At 41.2% G+C, this 17,663-nt stretch overlaps 1 pseudogene; it reads left to right on the top strand.

The window, feature by feature from the left end:
• Positions 1 to 3,101: 3,101 nt before the first annotated feature.
• LOC137260908 (uncharacterized) lies at positions 3,102 to 4,224 on the top strand (annotated as a pseudogene).
• Positions 4,225 to 17,663: the final 13,439 nt, after the last annotated feature.

Raw genomic sequence — 17,663 nt, 5'->3', positions numbered from 1 at the left:
TATGTTGCCATTGTACATGGAGTTAATGCCAGGAAGTAAGATATTCATGTAGGATTCAAAACTATTTAGCTGTGTCCAAATAAGGTTTATGTTTCATTTAAACAGTTTGAACCATATGAACATATGAAGGTAAAGTCAATGCTGCGGTGTCAAGTAAGAGTCTGCGGACAATAAATGAGGTCAAGATAAAGGCCAGACTATGTTTTTACCTCTGCAATATGTACAACCATTCAAGTTTGTAGTATTTCTCCAATACTGATGGTCAAACATATGTTCTTGTCAGGAACCAACATCTGTCAAACACATGGCAGACCATGACATTCTCATTACCAAACATTGCTTGTTTTGTTCAGAAAATGAACAAGAAAGTGAGTGAGTATGGGAACGTTGTATGGAGAGAAAAGTCAACACAGTTGTAGCTTTTATGAATACTCTAGCAACACCACAGTGTGGACACAAGAAATGGGCTTCACCCACACTTTACAATAAAATTCCACACTAGGTGTTATCGGTGAACACTTTCATCACTTGTCAATACAGCTGGACAGCCTTGTCAGTAGAGCTGGACAGCCTTGTCAGAGTTGGAGAGCCTTGTCAATACAGCTGAAAAGCCTTGTTAATACAGCTGGAGAGCTTTGTCAATACAGATGGAGAGCCTTGTCAGTAGAGCTGGACAGCCTTGTCAGTAGAGCTGGAGAGCTTTGTCAATACAGATGGAGAGCCTTGTCAGTAGAGCTGGACAGCCTTGTCAGTAGAGCTGGAGAGCCTTGTCAATACAGATGGAGAGCCTTGTCAGTAGAGCTGGACAGCCTTGTCAGTAGAGCTGGAGAGCCTTGTCAATACAGTTGGAGAGCCTTGTCAAACAGCTGGAGAGCCTTCTCAGTACAGCTGGAGAGCCTTGTCAGTACAGCTGGAGAGCCTTGTCAGTACAGCTGGAGAGCCTTGTCAATACAGCTGGAGAGCCTTCTGAGTACAGCTGGAGAGCCTTGTCAATACAGCTGGAGAGCCTTGTCAATACATCTGAAGTTACATGTCACTATAGCGGCAGTTCCCTGTCAGTACAGCTGCAGTATCTGGTCTCCACAGCTGAAGTTTTATGTCAACACAGCTGGAGTACTTTGTCAAAACAGGTGAAGTATCTTGTCTACACAGTCGGAATACCTTCTCAAAACAGCTAACCCAGGTAGCACGGCAGCATTGGCCCAATGCTGTATTACTGCTGCGAGTTACGCTTGTGCCTGCAATGGGGCTCACAGCATTGGCACAGCACTGGGCCACCACCTGTGATCCACTGTACCTCAGCCACCAGCTGGTACCAGCAGATTCCCAGCACTGACCCATGTGTTCTAAATTTAACCTCTTTATCAGTTCATCTGCCCGGAGCTACTTTTAGTTGAGAAACTTGAAGATTAACTTACAAATATATCTAAAAAGCCCTTGTCCAGTTTCACACAATCAGTGCACAATTGTTTTGGCTAATGATAAAAGTTTATAGTATAATTATAATTTAATAGAAACTACAAACAATGGAAACATTTGAAACAGACATTTGCTGCAGACTATCAATTGAAGAATTTCTTCTTAGAGCAGTATCGTACACCATTGTTCACTTTTCCACTTGTCCGAGGATTTACGGATTTCAAGTCCCTTTTCCATGTGATAGACAGGATCATTTAATGAAAGGTATAGTCTTCCATATTTTCACAGTTTTACAATATATGTAAACAAGTTACTAAAGGATAAATGGGTTATTTGGAAATGGTTGTAATTTGATATGTAACTACCACCGAGTTAAACGTGGCCATCCCCTCCATTTACTGCAGCATTTCATTTCAATATTATACTTGTCACTGTTTTCTGTAATCAGAAATACATATACTTTTCGATCAGTACCACATTTTGTAACAACTGCATACTTGACTCACTGGGATTGTTAAACTTTCAAATTATATTATGAAAAGAAAGTGTTTGAAACATACAATCTTGATAGAGTGAAATTTTCATTTTTAAGATTACATATTAATTAAAATTGAAAGGCACCCCAGAGGTACGGCAATCTATATTTGTCAAACTTTTCTAGTTTGGACAAGAGACAAACTAGACTATTATTATTTTAAATCACTTTTTAGATAGGATTATAAGTTGTATTTACCTGAATATTGACTTTATCAAAATGGATGACTCGTACTGGACATCTCGTAAAATTAGGAAAAGGGTTTCAAGTCATTTAGAAGCTTTGGCATCAGTCAGCAAATATGAATTATTTGAAGAACAAAATAATGCTGAAGAAACATTAACATCAACGTCTGTATCACAAGCAAGTCAGTTTTTAGCACCTGCAACAACATTCTCTGATGAAGGCTCATGTAGTGTTGAAGATGTTGTTAATAATGATGGTAAATATGACACAATTTATGGATTTGAGCAAAATGTAAGTGATGAATATAAAAAACCTAGCCATGCAACAAGTAGTTCTGAAACTGACAGCTCTGAAGATGAATATCGAGACAAAGATGAAATAATGATGTCAAAACTTAGGGAATGGTCAATCAAATACCAGGTTCCTCATGTCGTCACTATTAGACATTCTGCGTACTGACTACCCTTCTCTCCCTAAGGATCAGCGTACATTGCTTCTTACTCCTCAGAGTTACGGTGTGAAAAACATTGCAGGGGGGCAGTACTTCCATTTTGGAATATCAAGATCTGTATCGTATCAGCTTTCTGATAAAATGGAATTCAACATTCCTGGTGAGCATGTGAAATTTCAAGTGAATATTGATGGTTTACCTGTTTGTAAAAGTACGTTCTGGCCAATACTTGGTAGAGTCATCCACCCCTTTTCTGGTCAACCATTTATTATAGGCCTCTTCTATTGAGCTTACAAACCACGAAAACTGGATGAGTATTTGAATGAATTTGTAGAAGAAATGAAGGGTCTAGATCGTGATGGGCTAGACCACAGTGGCCTCAAAATTAACGTTTCAATTTCATGTTTTATATGCGACACACCAGCCAGGGCATTTGTTAAAGGAGTGAAAGGCCACACTGGTTACTCTGGTTGTGATAAGTGTCTTCAAAATGGTAAATGGTTTAACAAGATGATATTCTCAGAAACAAAAGCACCTCTAAGGACTGATCTTCAATTTAATGAAATGGCTGATGAAGAGCATCATTTATTCAGATCACCACTGAGTCAATGATCAATAGGTATGGTTACCCAGTTTCCCCTAGATTATATGCATTTGGTGTGCCTAGGTGTTATGAAAAGACTGTTGTTCTTATGGATGAAGGGTCCTGTTTCTGTAGGATGTAGAATTGGAGCAACTGCAATACACAAACTGTCAGATAAGCTAACTCTGTATTCAAAATACATCCCAAGGGAATTCTGTAGAAAGGGGAGATCTCTCAGGGAAATAGACAGATGGAAAGCAACAGAATATAGACTATTCTTATTATATAATGGACCGGTTGCCCTAAATGACATTTTGTGCAATGCCATGTACTTAAACTTCCTACTTCTTTTTGTCGATATTACCTGTTTAACAGCCCCGCTACTAGTTCCACATTATTGCGATTTTGCCAAGGACAACTTGTGTCTTTTTGTTGAACATTTTTCACGTCTTTATGGGAATGATATGGTTGTTTATAATGTGCATGGTTTGGTACATCTATCACAGGATGTAAGAACATTTGGTCCTTTGGACAATTTTTCCTCTTTTCCTTTTGAGAGTTTTTTAGGCAAATTAAAAAAGTTACTTCGAACACCAAAGTGCCCCCTTCAGCAAATAATGAGACTCAAGCACCTCTTCACAAAGGTAAACATACTTCTGAGAATCAAGGTGTTAAGTTTGAACATTTAGATAGACCTGTTTTATTCAATCTAGGATACATGAAACAATATAAAGAAATTCACATGGACCGATTCTTCTTGTCAAATTCAATTGGAAATAACTGTGTTAGTATTAACAATGAAGTTGCAATAATTAAAAATATTGTACAGAATGCAAACAAAGATATTTTAATCATATACACTAAGTTCCAATCTAAAAAGATTTCTTCACTTATCCCCTTAAATCGACTTCAATAGGAATTTTTGAAGTTTCTCATTTAAGTGACCATCTGTGCGTTGGGGAGTTATCACAAATTCAAAAGAAATATGTACTCTTACCTGAAAAGGAATCATTTATTGTAGTTCCTTTGCTACATTTAAACATTCAGTAAAGTGTGTATGTTGTTTCATTAGTGCAGAAAACAGTGACTAAGTTTTGTTTTACGCCGCACTCAGAAATATTCCAGCCGTATGGAGGCGGTTTGTAAATATGCAGAAAACAGTGACATGATACTGCTAATTATAAGTATACACAACCTTTTCCACAGTAAAGATGTTATTCTGATCTGTAAATTCAAGTGACAAGTGCTTTGTGACAGGAAATGTACCACATAGTCAAGTTCCAAAAGACTAATGAAGTGGGAATTGTGCCCCACACTTGGCTACAAGGGAGAGAGTACTGCTTTTGGCCCAAGTTCAAAAACAGTAATCAACTGGACAGGAGTGTGAAGACCTGCTGCCTACCCGATACGGACACATGGAAATTGTATACGATCACAGTTATGTACAGTAGCGGTAAGTACAAACGAAATGCAGCTTATCAGTGTAGTTTAATATATCTTTCCGAACATGTTTTCACGCTAATTCATTCATTTATAAAAATAATTATGATAATTAAGTATTAGGTCATTGTTAACAAGGTCATTTCTGACATACTGGCATAGTGATGAGTTAATTGAAAGTGCACTTTGATAATTACAGAATCGTATGACAAGGTGAGGAGAAAACTACCCCTGGCAACCAACATGTCTAACCTCGACACGGAGGCAGAGGATGATAGAGAGTCAACGGAAAGAAAGTAAGAAAATACATATGAGTGAAAATGGTTAGAAGCGTGAATATAAATATTTAAGAATTGCTTAAATAAATGTGATTTGTCATCATAGAATTGAAAGATAATTATTACAGAACTAAATAACTGACAAACATAGTGTAAAGGCTCAATTTAAGCTGTTTGCATTGTTTGCCTTTCTGGGTACATTGAGTAGATTTGAACTTATTTTTCATTTCAGACCAACTGGAAGGTATCTGAGTTCAAGTTCCAGCTCAAGTGATGACGAAACAAAAGATTTGGTGACTAAGACAAAAGTGGCACGAGCGTCCTCTGTTCCCATGCCACCTTCCTCCACCTAGAGTTTCTCCGCATCCGCCTTCTCCTCCTCGTCTTCCAGTCTCCCTACCTGTGGCACTTTCTCCACCTAGAGTTTCTCCGCATTCGCCTTCTCCTCCTCGTCTTCCAGTCTCCCTACCTGTGGCACTTTCTCCACCTAGAGTTTCTCCGCATCCGCCTTCTCCTCCTCGTCTTCCAGTCTCCCTACCTGTCTCCACCTAGAGTTTCTCCGCATCCGCCTTCTCCTCCTCGTCTTCCAGTCTCCCTACCTGTGGCACTTTCTCCACCTAGAGTTTCTCCGCATCCGCCTTCTCCTCCTCGTCTTCCAGTCTCCCTACCTGTGGCACTTTCTCCACCTAGAGTTTCTCCGCATCCGCCTTCTCCTCCTCGTCTTCCAGTCTCCCTACCTGTGGCACTTTCTCCACCTAGAGTTTCTCCGCATCCGCCTTCTCCTCCTCGTCTTCCAGTCTCCCTACCTGTGGCACTTTCTCCACCTAGAGTTTCTCCGCATCCGCCTTCTCCTCCTCGTCTTCCAGTCCCCCTACCTGTGGCACCGTCTCCACCTAGAGTTTCTCCGCATCCGCCTTCTCCTCCTCGTCTTCCAGTCTCCCTACCTGTGGCACTTTCTCCTCCTAGAGTTTCTCCGCATTCGCCTTCTCCTCCTCGTCTTCCAGTCTCCCTACCTGTCTCCACCTAGAGTTTCTCCGCATTCGCCTTCTCCTCCTCGTCTTCCAGTCTCCCTACCTGTGGCACTTTCTCCACCTAGAGTTTCTCCGCATTCGCCTTCTCCTCCTCGTCTTCCAGTCTCCCTACCTGTCTCCACCTAGAGTTTCTCCGCATCCGCCTTCTCCTCCTCGTCTTCCAGTCTCCCTACCTGTCTCCACCTAGAGTTTCTCCGTATCCGCCTTCTCCTCCTCGTCTTCCAGTCTCCCTACCTGTGGCACTTTCTCCACCTAGAGTTTCTCCGCATTCGCCTTCTCCTCCTCGCCATCCAGTCTCTCTACCTGTGGCACTTTCTCCACCTAGAGTTTCTCCGCATTCGCCTTCTCCTCCTCGTCTTCCAGTCTCCCTACCTGTGGCACCGTCTCCACCTAGAGTTTCTCCGCATTCGCCTTCTCCTCCTCGTCTTCCAGTCTCTCTACCTGTGGCACTTTCTCCACCTAGAGTTTCTCCGCATTCGCCTTCTCCTCCTCGTCTTCCAGTCTCCCTACCTGTGGCACCGTCTCCACCTAGAGTTTCTCCGCATTCGCCTTCTCCTCCTCGTCTTCCAGTCTCCCTACCTGTGGCACTTTCCCCACCTAGAGTTTCTCCGCATTCGCCTTCTCCTCCTCGTCTTCCAGTCTCCCTACCTGTGGCACTTTCTCCACCTAGAGTTTCTCCGCATTCGCCTTCTCCTCCTCGTCTTCCAGTCTCCCTACCTGTGGCACCTTCTCCACCTAGAGTTTCTCCGCATTCGCCTTCTCCTCCTTGTCTTCCAGTCTCCCTACCTGTGGCACTTTCTCCACCTAGAGTTTCTCCGCATCCGCCTTCTCCTCCTCGCCTACCAGTCTCTCTACCTGTGGCACCGTCTCCACCTAGAGTTTCTCCGTATCCGCCTTCTCCTCCTCGTCTTCCAGTCTCCCTACCTGTGGCACCGTCTCCACCTAGAGTTTCTCCGCATCCGCCTTCTCCTCCTCGTCTTCCAGTCCCCCTACCTGTGGCACCGTCTCCACCTAGAGTTTCTCCGCATCCGCCTTCTCCTCCTCGTCTTCCAGTCTCCCTACCTGTGGCACCGTCTCCACCTAGAGTTTCTCCGCATCCGCCTTCTCCTCCTCGTCTTCCAGTCTCCCTACCTGTCTCCACCCCTACCTTCGCTGTCAGTCCCGGCTAGCCCACGGCGATCCCCCAGGCAACGGATCTTACCCGAGCCTTCTCCATTCCTGTACAGACAGGATGTACGGAGGCCTACTCACTCACCCAGAAGTGATGGTACAAGTTCGACAGTGGAGGCAACTAGAGGTGTGTATGATAATAATGGTTGTACATCTATGCTTCATATTACTTCTTTTTTAAATATATCAACATAATCATAATGGTAAACGTTTGTGCTCAAGATTACAAAACCATTTCCACAACCTGAACAACTGTTAATCGTTTTATGTGTATTTTGTATCTACCAGGGGAAGTTGTTGAACTTGTGAAGATTGTGGAGTCAACTCGAGCAGTGGCTCTTGAAAATCAGAAACTGCTGCACCAGGTCCTAAAGATTTTGCAGACTGGCTCCACGGACTTGACACCAGCTGAGGAGCTTCATCTGCCCCTCAAAACAATCGAGGAACTGAGAGAAATTAACACTTCTCTGGTGGACTCTTCCAGATTTAGATCAGCGGTAAATATTAATATTGTTTTAGATCAATTTCATTTCCTTCACTGCTTGAGTTATTCAAACATGTTTTACAATTCAAAGCCAGTTAATAGTGATGTTTGTACGGAATATTACACCCACATGGTCATTATATACAGCAGTAAATGCTATGGAAATTAACTGTTGAAAACGTTACACTCAAACAGGTTGGGCAACTTGGAGTGGCAGGAGGTGTGTCAACAGGAGACACAGTCCGCAGAGTCCAGACAATGCTCATGACAAACTCGGTCGCCAAGCAGGTGAACTGGAAGGGAACATCAGGAAAAGAACCCTTCCAACAGATGCGACTGAAGGAAGTTGTTATAAGTAAGTACTCAGTCATATGATCCATTTACGTAAGTGGAACTTTATATACAACAATAATATACATTAAAATGTTTAATGAAATTGGAGAATTATTGATAGAGCTTAAATTATTTACTTTTACGTCCAAATTCAATTTCCATTTCAGAAGCAGCACGGAAGAACCCAGTGTGCACAAAGGCGTCTGACTGTGAACTGGAGAGCCACATAAAACTGTGGTTTCGGTATGCCCCAGACAGAGAGGGAGGAGGGAAAGGACCCTCGCCAAGCAGAAGAAAAGCGTCACTGAAAACTAATGAAGCATAATTTTTGTTGATAGATATAATCTCATTACATTACATTTTATTATAAAAGACAGAATTAAAGTTAAGAAGATACATTTAATTACTTTGTTTTCTGTTTTCCACCGCGTAGATCCAACTATTCACGACATACTCACATTTCAGCACTATTGAATTTCATATCTTAAGACAGTTCATAGATGTTTGTTAAAGTTCTATTTTTTGTAAGATATATAATGATATGTGAACACATGTTCCGTTTCTTTAAACTTTTATACAGTAGAACATGGATATAATGAACTCCAAGGGACCGAGGGATTTAGTTCGCTATATCCGTTGTTCATTATTCACGTTTGACTGCCATATTGGCTTATAGAGATGAAGAGACATGTATATACATGGACTACATATTTTTATTCTTGTACATTGACATTAAAATTCTGATTTCATTGTTCAAATACATTATCTAGAACATGTTTAACAATCACAACAATTTCAACAATATAACACTTAACTGCGTTTAACATAGTCCACAATTTTGCTCTGCATGCCAATGTTTTCAGGTTTGTATTCCTCAAGATAGCCAGGTAGACGAGTTTTCAGCCAATCATTGATGAGGTTGGGGTCAACTGATGCACTTTCCCCGTGAGCTGATTTGCATACGATACCACGCCTCTGTTTGAACCTGTCAATCCAAGCACTGTTGCAACTGAAATCTAAATGAGCGCATCTTCCACATCTTGGTGATTTGCAGTTCTTGCGGGCGGGGCCGAAATCACTAGAGACACATTTTGCCAGTATCGAGTCTCGATTCTTAATAATGGAACTGAGTATTGATTTCGGAATGCCAAAGTCGAGAGCAATGTTTGTCTTCGATCTTACTCCTGATTCTACAGCCTGGATTATCTGAAGCTTTGGGGTCAGGAAATCAGTTCGCTATAACCGTTAATTCGCTACTCACGAGTTCATTATTCACGTATAATTTTAATGATATTATAAAGGGACCATTGACGGGACTTTTAAATTTGTTCGCTATATCCGTTTGTTCGCTATATCCGTTTGTTCGCTATATCCATGTTCTACTGTATTTCATTCTTGTTCAGAAACCTTAGAATTTAACCTGCAGTTGGTAATTACTTTAGCAAAAGTCTTTTTACAGTATCTGTACAATTACTGATTGTCACAATCACAAGAAAGGATGGTAGAAAAAACCAAGATACGATTTCTTGGCCTTAATCAATGAAGAATACAAGAATCATAAAAAGCCAGGATGATATGGATGGCAAAAGGAAGGCACAGTAGTGGCTACAGACTGGCACGCCATCATTGGGCCAATGATGGGTCAGTATTGGCTACATATTGGCCTGCCATCACTGGGCCAATGCTGGGCCAACATTGATATTCAGCATTGGCCCAGTGCTGAAAGCCAGCACTGGCCCAATTTTTTTTACAGCAGTGGCCCAATGCTGGCCCAATGCTCTCATGCTACCTGGGCAAGTATCTTGTGTATACAGCTAAATTATTTTGTCAACACAGCTAAAGTATCTTGTCATTAAGGTTACATAATGTAAACATCTGAGGATGAACATCTATACAGTATGTGAAGATCTGAGGACACCCCATAGAAACATCTCTTCAGTATGTGAAGATCTGAGGACACCCCATAGAAACATCTCTTCAGTATGTGAAGATCTGAGGACACCCCATAGAAACATCTCTTCAGTATGTGAAGATCTGAGGATGAACATCTATACAGTAAGTGAACATCTGAGGACACCCCATAGAAACATCTCTTCAGTATGTGAAGATCTGAGGACACCCCATAGAAACATCTCTTCAGTATGTGAAAATCTGAGGACACCCCATAGAAACATCTCTTCAGTATGTGAAGATCTCAGGACATCACATAGAAACATCTCTTCAGTATGTGAAGATCTGAGGACACCCCATAGAAACATCTCTACAGTATGTGAAGATCTGAGGACATCCCATAGAAACATCTCTTCAGTATGTGAAGATCTGAGGACACCCCATAGAAACATCTCTTCAGTATGTGAACATCTGAGGATGAACATCTATACAGTATGTGAAGATCTGAGGACACCCCATAGAAACATCTCTTCAGTATGTGAAGATCTGAGGACACCCCATAGAAACATCTCTTCAGTATGTGAAGATCTGAGGACATCCCATAGAAACATCTCTTCAGTATGTGAAAATCTGAGGACACCCCATAGAAACATCTCTTCAGTGTGTGAAGATCTGAGGACACCCCATAGAAACATCTCTACAGTATGTGAAGATCTGAGGACATCACATAGAAACATCTCTTCAGTATGTGAACATCTGAGGATGAACATCTATACAGTATGTGAAGATCTGAGGACACCCCATAGAAACATCTCTACAGTATGTGAAGATCTGAGGACACCCCATAGAAACATCTCTTCAGTATGTGAACATCTGAGGACATCACATAGAAACATCTCTTCAGTATGTGAACATCTGAGGATGAACATCTCTACAGTATGTGAAGATCTGAGGACACCCCATAGAAACATCTCTACAGTATGTGAAGATCTGAGGACACCCCATAGAAACATCTCTTCAGTATGTGAAGATCTGAGGACACCCCATAGAAATATCTCTTCAGTATGTGAAGATCTGAGGACACCCCATAGAAACATCTCTTCAGTATGTGAAGATCTGAGGACATCACACAGAAACATCTCTTCAGTATGTGAAGATCTGAGGATGAACATCTATACAGTATGTGAAGATCTGAGGACACCCCATAGAAACATCTCTACAGTATGTGAAGATCTGAGGACATCACATAGAAATATCTCTTCAGTATGTGAAGATCTGAGGATGAACATCTCTTCAGTATGTGAAGATCTGAGGACACCCCATAGAAACATCTCTTCAGTATGTGAAGATCTGAGGACACCCCATAGAAACATCTCTTCAGTATGTGAAGATCTGAGGACACCCCATAGAAACATCTCTTCAGTATGTGAAGATCTGAGGATGAACATCTATACAGTATGTGAAGATCTGAGGACACCCCATAGAAATATCTCTTCAGAATGTGAAGATCTGAGGACATCCCATAGAAACATCTCTTCAGTATGTGAAAATCTGAGGACACCCCATAGAAACATCTCTTCAGTATGTGAAGATCTGAGGACATCACATAGAAACATCTCTTCAGTATGTGAAGATCTGAGGACACCCCATAGAAACATCTCTACAGTATGTGAAGATCTGAGGACATCCCATAGAAACATCTCTTCAGTATGTGAAGATCTGAGGACACCCCATAGAAACATCTCTTCAGTATGTGAAGATCTGAGGACATATCCCATAGAAACATCTCTTCAGTATGTGAAGATCTGAGGACATCCCATAGAAACATCTCTTCAGTATGTGAAAATCTGAGGACACCCCATAGAAACATCTCTACAGTATGTGAAGATCTGAGGACATCACATAGAAACATCTCTTCAGTATGTGAACATCTGAGGATGAACATCTCTACAGTATGTGAAGATCTGAGGACACCCCATAGAAACATCTCTTCAGTATGTGAACATCTGAGGACATCACATAGAAACATCTCTTCAGTATGTGAACATCTGAGGATGAACATCTCTACAGTATGTGAAGATCTGAGGACACCCCATAGAAACATCTCTACAGTATGTGAAGATCTGAGGACACCCCATAGAAACATCTCTTCAGTATGTGAAGATCAGAGGACACCCCATAGAAATATCTCTTCAGTATGTGAAGATCTGAGGACACCCCATAGAAACATCTCTTCAGTATGTGAAGATCTGAGGACATCACACAGAAACATCTCTTCAGTATGTGAAGATCTGAGGATGAACATCTATACAGTATGTGAAGATCTGAGGACACCCCATAGAAACATCTCTACAGTATGTGAAGATCTGAGGACATCACATATAAATATCTCTTCAGTATTTGAACATCTGAGGATGAACATCTATACAGTATGTGAAGATCTGAGGACACCCCATAGAAACATCTCTTCAGTATGTGAACATCTGAGGACATCACATAGAAACATCTCTTCAGTATGTGAACATCTGAGGATGAACATCTCTACAGTATGTGAAGATCTGAGGACACCCCATAGAAACATCTCTACAGTATGTGAAGATCTGAGGACACCCCATAGAAACATCTCTTCAGTATGTGAAGATCTGAGGACACCCCATAGAAATATCTCTTCAGTATGTGAAGATCTGAGGACACCCCATAGAAACATCTCTTCAGTATGTGAAGATCTGAGGACATCACACAGAAACATCTCTTCAGTATGTGAAGATCTGAGGATGAACATCTATACAGTATGTGAAGATCTGAGGACACCCCATAGAAACATCTCTACAGTATGTGAAGATCTGAGGACATCACATAGAAATATCTCTTCAGTATGTGAAGATCTGAGGATGAACATCTCTTCAGTATGTGAAGATCTGAGGACACCCCATAGAAACATCTCTTCAGTATGTGAAGATCTGAGGACACCCCATAGAAACATCTCTTCAGTATGTGAAGATCTGAGGACACCCCATAGAAACATCTCTTCAGTATGTGAAGATCTGAGGATGAACATCTATACAGTATGTGAAGATCTGAGGACACCCCATAGAAATATCTCTTCAGAATGTGAAGATCTGAGGACATCCCATAGAAACATCTCTTCAGTATGTGAAAATCTGAGGACACCCCATAGAAACATCTCTTCAGTATGTGAAGATCTGAGGACATCACATAGAAACATCTCTTCAGTATGTGAAGATCTGAGGACACCCCATAGAAACATCTCTACAGTATGTGAAGATCTGAGGACATCCCATAGAAACATCTCTTCAGTATGTGAAGATCTGAGGACACCCCATAGAAACATCTCTTCAGTATGTGAAGATCTGAGGACATATCCCATAGAAACATCTCTTCAGTATGTGAAGATCTGAGGACATCCCATAGAAACATCTCTTCAGTATGTGAAAATCTGAGGACACCCCATAGAAACATCTCTACAGTATGTGAAGATCTGAGGACATCACATAGAAACATCTCTTCAGTATGTGAACATCTGAGGATGAACATCTCTACAGTATGTGAAGATCTGAGGACACCCCATAGAAACATCTCTTCAGTATGTGAACATCTGAGGACATCACATAGAAACATCTCTTCAGTATGTGAACATCTGAGGATGAACATCTCTACAGTATGTGAAGATCTGAGGACACCCCATAGAAACATCTCTACAGTATGTGAAGATCTGAGGACACCCCATAGAAACATCTCTTCAGTATGTGAAGATCAGAGGACACCCCATAGAAATATCTCTTCAGTATGTGAAGATCTGAGGACACCCCATAGAAACATCTCTTCAGTATGTGAAGATCTGAGGACATCACACAGAAACATCTCTTCAGTATGTGAAGATCTGAGGATGAACATCTATACAGTATGTGAAGATCTGAGGACACCCCATAGAAACATCTCTACAGTATGTGAAGATCTGAGGACATCACATAGAAATATCTCTTCAGTATTTGAACATCTGAGGATGAACATCTATACAGTATGTGAAGATCTGAGGACACCCCATAGAAACATCTCTTCAGTATGTGAAGATCTGAGGACACCCCATAGAAACATCTCTTCAGTATGTGAAGATCTGAGGACACCCCATAGAAACATCTCTTCAGTATGTGAAGATCTGAGGATGAACATCTCTTCAGTATGTGAAGATCTGAGGACACCCCATAGAAACATCTCTTCAGAATGTGAAGATCTGAGGACATCCCATAGAAACATCTCTTCAGTATGTGAAAATCTGAGGACATCACATAGAAACATCTCTTCAGTATGTGAACATCTGAGGATGAACATCTCTACAGTATGTGAAGATCTGAGGACACCCCATAGAAACATCTCTACAGTATGTGAAGATCTGAGGACACCCCATAGAAACATCTCTTCAGTATGTGAAGATCAGAGGACACCCCATAGAAATATCTCTTCAGTATGTGAAGATCTGAGGACACCCCATAGAAACATCTCTTCAGTATGTGAAGATCTGAGGACATCACACAGAAACATCTCTTCAGTATGTGAAGATCTGAGGATGAACATCTATACAGTATGTGAAGATCTGAGGACACCCCATAGAAACATCTCTACAGTATGTGAAGATCTGAGGACATCACATATAAATATCTCTTCAGTATTTGAACATCTGAGGATGAACATCTATACAGTATGTGAAGATCTGAGGACACCCCATAGAAACATCTCTTCAGTATGTGAACATCTGAGGACATCACATAGAAACATCTCTTCAGTATGTGAACATCTGAGGATGAACATCTCTACAGTATGTGAAGATCTGAGGACACCCCATAGAAACATCTCTACAGTATGTGAAGATCTGAGGACACCCCATAGAAACATCTCTTCAGTATGTGAAGATCTGAGGACACCCCATAGAAATATCTCTTCAGTATGTGAAGATCTGAGGACACCCCATAGAAACATCTCTTCAGTATGTGAAGATCTGAGGACATCACACAGAAACATCTCTTCAGTATGTGAAGATCTGAGGATGAACATCTATACAGTATGTGAAGATCTGAGGACACCCCATAGAAACATCTCTACAGTATGTGAAGATCTGAGGACATCACATAGAAATATCTCTTCAGTATGTGAAGATCTGAGGATGAACATCTCTTCAGTATGTGAAGATCTGAGGACACCCCATAGAAACATCTCTTCAGTATGTGAAGATCTGAGGACACCCCATAGAAACATCTCTTCAGTATGTGAAGATCTGAGGACACCCCATAGAAACATCTCTTCAGTATGTGAAGATCTGAGGATGAACATCTATACAGTATGTGAAGATCTGAGGACACCCCATAGAAATATCTCTTCAGAATGTGAAGATCTGAGGACATCCCATAGAAACATCTCTTCAGTATGTGAAAATCTGAGGACACCCCATAGAAACATCTCTTCAGTATGTGAAGATCTGAGGACATCACATAGAAACATCTCTTCAGTATGTGAAGATCTGAGGACACCCCATAGAAACATCTCTACAGTATGTGAAGATCTGAGGACATCCCATAGAAACATCTCTTCAGTATGTGAAGATCTGAGGACACCCCATAGAAACATCTCTTCAGTATGTGAAGATCTGAGGACATATCCCATAGAAACATCTCTTCAGTATGTGAAGATCTGAGGACATCCCATAGAAACATCTCTTCAGTATGTGAAAATCTGAGGACACCCCATAGAAACATCTCTACAGTATGTGAAGATCTGAGGACATCACATAGAAACATCTCTTCAGTATGTGAACATCTGAGGATGAACATCTCTACAGTATGTGAAGATCTGAGGACACCCCATAGAAACATCTCTTCAGTATGTGAACATCTGAGGACATCACATAGAAACATCTCTTCAGTATGTGAACATCTGAGGATGAACATCTCTACAGTATGTGAAGATCTGAGGACACCCCATAGAAACATCTCTACAGTATGTGAAGATCTGAGGACACCCCATAGAAACATCTCTTCAGTATGTGAAGATCAGAGGACACCCCATAGAAATATCTCTTCAGTATGTGAAGATCTGAGGACACCCCATAGAAACATCTCTTCAGTATGTGAAGATCTGAGGACATCACACAGAAACATCTCTTCAGTATGTGAAGATCTGAGGATGAACATCTATACAGTATGTGAAGATCTGAGGACACCCCATAGAAACATCTCTACAGTATGTGAAGATCTGAGGACATCACATAGAAATATCTCTTCAGTATTTGAACATCTGAGGATGAACATCTATACAGTATGTGAAGATCTGAGGACACCCCATAGAAACATCTCTTCAGTATGTGAAGATCTGAGGACACCCCATAGAAACATCTCTTCAGTATGTGAAGATCTGAGGACACCCCATAGAAACATCTCTTCAGTATGTGAAGATCTGAGGATGAACATCTCTTCAGTATGTGAAGATCTGAGGACACCCCATAGAAACATCTCTTCAGAATGTGAAGATCTGAGGACATCCCATAGAAACATCTCTTCAGTATGTGAAAATCTGAGGACACCCCATAGAAACATCTCTTCAGTATGTGAAGATCTGAGGACATCACATAGAAACATCTCTTCAGTATGTGAACATCTGAGGACACCCCATAGAAATATCTCTACAGTATGTGAAGATCTGAGGACATCCCATAGAAACATCTCTTCAGTATGTGAAGATCTGAGGACACCCCATAGAAACATCTCTTCAGTATGTGAAGATCTGAGGACATATCCCATAGAAACATCTCTTCAGTATGTGAAGATCTGAGGACATCCCATAGAAACATCTCTTCAGTATGTGAAAATCTGAGGACACCCCATAGAAACATCTCTTCAGTGTGTGTAGATCTGAGGACACCCCATAGAAACATCTCTACAGTATGTGAAGATCTGAGGACATCACATAGAAACATCTCTTCAGTATGTGAAGATCTGAGGATGAACATCTATACAGTATGTGAAGATCCGAGGACACCCCATAGAAACATCTCTTCAGTATGTGAAGATCTGAGGACACCCCATAGAAACATCTCTTCAGTATGTGAAGATCTGAGGACACCCCATAGAAACATCTCTTCAGTATGTGAAGATCTGAGGATGAACATCTATACAGTATGTGAAGATCTGAGGACACCCCATAGAAACATCTCTTCAGAATGTGAAGATCTGAGGACATCCCATAGAAACATCTCTTCAGTATGTGAAGATCTGAGGACACCCCATAGAAACATCTCTTCAGTATGTGAACATCTGAGGACATATCCCATAGAAACATCTCTTCAGTATGTGAAGATCTGAGGACATCCCATAGAAACATCTCTTCAGTATGTGAAAATCTGAGGACACCCCATAGAAACATCTCTTCAGTGTGTGAAGATCTGAGGACACCCCATAGAAACATCTCTACAGTATGTGAAGATCTGAGGACATCACATAGAAACATCTCTTCAGTATGTGAACATCTGAGGATGAACATCTCTACAGTATGTGAAGATCTGAGAACACCCCATAGAAACATCTCTTCAGTATGTGAACATCTGAGGACATCACATAGAAACATCTCTTCAGTATGTGAACATCTGAGGATGAACATCTCTACAGTATGTGAAGATCTGAGGACACCCCATAGAAACATCTCTACAGTATGTGAAGATCTGAGGACACCCCATAGAAATATCTCTTCAGTATGTGAAGATCTGAGGACACCCCATAGAAACATCTCTTCAGTATGTGAAGATCTGAGGACATCACACAGAAACATCTCTTCAGTATGTGAAGATCTGAGGATGAA

The sequence above is a fragment of the Haliotis asinina genome, chromosome 14 (genome assembly GCF_037392515.1).
Source record: "Haliotis asinina isolate JCU_RB_2024 chromosome 14, JCU_Hal_asi_v2, whole genome shotgun sequence".
In the NCBI taxonomy this organism is placed as follows: domain Eukaryota; kingdom Metazoa; phylum Mollusca; class Gastropoda; order Lepetellida; family Haliotidae; genus Haliotis; species Haliotis asinina.
This window is presented reverse-complemented; position numbering and strand designations above follow the sequence as displayed.